Source organism: Sceloporus undulatus, chromosome 2, assembly GCF_019175285.1.
Source record: "Sceloporus undulatus isolate JIND9_A2432 ecotype Alabama chromosome 2, SceUnd_v1.1, whole genome shotgun sequence".
Lineage (NCBI taxonomy): Eukaryota > Metazoa > Chordata > Lepidosauria > Squamata > Phrynosomatidae > Sceloporus > Sceloporus undulatus.
Window position 1 is genome coordinate 56,919,352 of NC_056523.1, and position 3,017 is coordinate 56,922,368.

Genomic DNA, 3,017 nt, shown 5'->3' on the forward strand with positions numbered 1-3,017 from the left:
AATCACACAACAACAGAAACAAAAACAACAACAACAAAAACAAAAACAAACAGTTGGGGATAATCACCTGTCAGCTAGAGGGAAACCATATTTCTGAGCACTGTCCTCATTCCAGCTTGTTTATGAGCACATGAAGAAGGTCTGGTGAAAAATGTAAACAAAGTTTCTGCCCAAAACGCAAGTTGAAAGCTAAAAGTGAGGGGGGGGGGGAAGCACAAGAGAAGGGAACAGTTTGAGGGCAGCAGAGGCTAAGTCACCACAGGTCAAATCCAGAACAACAGGGAATGCTAAGCAACAGCATGGAGGACACCAAGCACTAGCCAGGAGCTCCCAGCATCCAAGAATACAACAGCAGATTCATTCTAGGGGGAAGACAGTGCCACTCACTCCTCAGTGTACAGGACAAGAGGGCCCTTGGCTGCTATTTCAAGAAAACATAATTTGGCTAAAACATGAAGACTGAAAGGGATTTCATTCCCTCTGAGGATTGGTGCAGCTATACAGAAATGGTAAAGATCCTTGTCTCTGTGCAGAACAAAGGTGTTTAACATGCAGAGGATTCCAGATCTCCAGTTTTAATCCAGAGCTGAGAAAGTTACTTTTAAAAAGTAATTCATTTTTACTTGTTACTCTGCATTAGTGCAATGTAACATTGCTGTTAATGTTTGGGTCCTTTGTGGGGAAGGGGGAAATCCATCTAAAAAGTAAGCAAATGAACTAAAATTTAGAAAATCCACTCAAAGTTCCCCTCAAGCATTTTTAATCTCCAAAAAATAATAAGGAAAAGCAATGAGGTGTTAGACTGGATGGCTCTTGTAGTCTCTTCCAACTATGATTCTACAGTTAAAGACACTGAGATCCTATACAAAACTGGCAGAGTGAAAAGCTTTTCCAGGGTACATATATGGGGTTTGGTGTGCCCGGGAGGAAAGGCGGGGATCATCTGCAGAATAAAGGAACATCCCTGATGCATCCACACAACCAGTCAGTGGCTTTTTCAGTGTTATTCAATACTGAAGCTGTGCCAGACAATATCTGGCAGCCATTGCACTACTGAGCAAACTGCTGTCATAAGGAGATAATGGCTACCTTCTTACACAACATCGTAAAAAAAAATAATCCTGGTTATGTTAGCCTAAAATCCCAATTGGATTCCAGCCAGGAAAAGCAGTGGATTTACTAGTTGATGATTTATTAGATAAGGGAACAACATTATGCTTTCAAGTAACATGGTACAGATAACATTGTGACTTCCAGGTTCTAGTTTAAAATAAGTCTTATTGAGCATGTTTATCAATATGTTAGGGGTTTTTTTAGATTCACCTTTAGTGCTGGGGAACGGATGGTTTGGAAATAAGCATTTATAGGAATTGTCCTAGAGACCATAGGCAGTGATCTGGTTCTCTTTGTCAACAATGCCTCCTGCTTGATTTTCATTGTGAAATTAGAAGAGGCAGTTCTTCAGAGGCTTGGAGACGGTCAGCAGTGGTTTCATTTTCCACTGATTTCAGGCCAGAGAAGAGCACATAAGTACCATCTGTTCTTTTAGGAGCAGTGCATTAAATCTGCATCTCCCACTAAGTGCCCTTATCTCAGCCTGTCAAATGACAGATTGAACTCCAGTGGAGAATATTTTTAACCCTCCCCACAAGAATCATTATATTCTCCACTTAAACTCTTAATCTGCACCACTCTGCTGGCCAATTTTAGGGGGTCAATTGCAGAGCATGAGTCAAATGCCGAGTATGTGGGAGCCAGACTAGAAGCATCTTGTTCACATATAAGGTGGAGGAAGGGATTGCTTTCATTGCTTTGCTTTGCTTCATTATGTAGATACTTTCCTTCATTATGTAGATACTTATACATTCATAATTTAATAAAAAAAACACACTAAAGAGTCACTGCAGGGGAAGGCACAGAATTGCTCCCTCCCATTACTTTACTTCCCTTCTGTCATTTTTTTCCATACTTGACTCAGTTTTTGATACTGGAGTTAGGAATGGAGAAAAGTGTTTGCAGGAATGTATGGTCTGCACCCCCTTTGTGATGCCCCTGTTTTCAGTTGGACTTTGGACTCATCCAGACTGCACAAATGTGTCTGGGTGAGGCAGCTTTCATTGCTACATTTGTAATTTTCATTTTGGAGATCCAAACAATGTTTAGGCTGCTGCCACACTGCAGAATTAGTGCAGTCTGACACTGCTTTAACTATTATGGCGCCATCCTATAGAATTCTGGGCTTTGTATTTTGTTGTGGAACCAGAGTTCTCTGATATAGAAGGCTAAATATCTCACAAAATTACAAATCCCAGAATTCCATAGCATTGAGCTATGGCAGTTAAAGTGCTGTCAAACTGCATTAATTCTGCAGTGTAGATGCAGCCTCATTCCCAGTAATTCTCATCCAGTTAATGCACATTTTTATTCCTCAGCTGAATGTACCCCATTCCTGGTACATTTTGAAATCTAGATTCCCATAAGCATTTACTGTAGTACATTTATTTTGGGGGGCAGTGAGTGTATGACATCATTTGGGATGTAGCTACAGGGGAATAACAGTAAGAAAACAAGAATTCTGCCCTTCCCCATGAAATTTTCCTCTAGTCCCCAAATTTGTAGCACTGCAAAGAGTGAGACATTGAAAATTTCTCACATCTAGAACTCTTATGTTTGTTGTATTTACATTCACTTGGTAAATTTGGATCAGAAACCATCAAGAAGCACCAAGTAATGACATTAAAGTTGTGGAATTCTGAAGCCCAAATTGCATTTTGGTTTTGGTTTTTTATTTGAATGATATGCTCTAAGCAACTGTGGTTAATCTTTAATGTATCGTTCTTAATCACATCTCCAGGGCCTTCCCCTATGACGTCACTGGGACCTGCTCTCTGCAGCTTCGCTAGAGGTTGTTCTTAGATTTTGGCTCTGAAATTTCAGGACCTGGGAAGTTTCTGACCCAGCAAGCACTACACAGCATCTTGATCCAACAAACTCATTTTACTATTACAGTTAAGTCC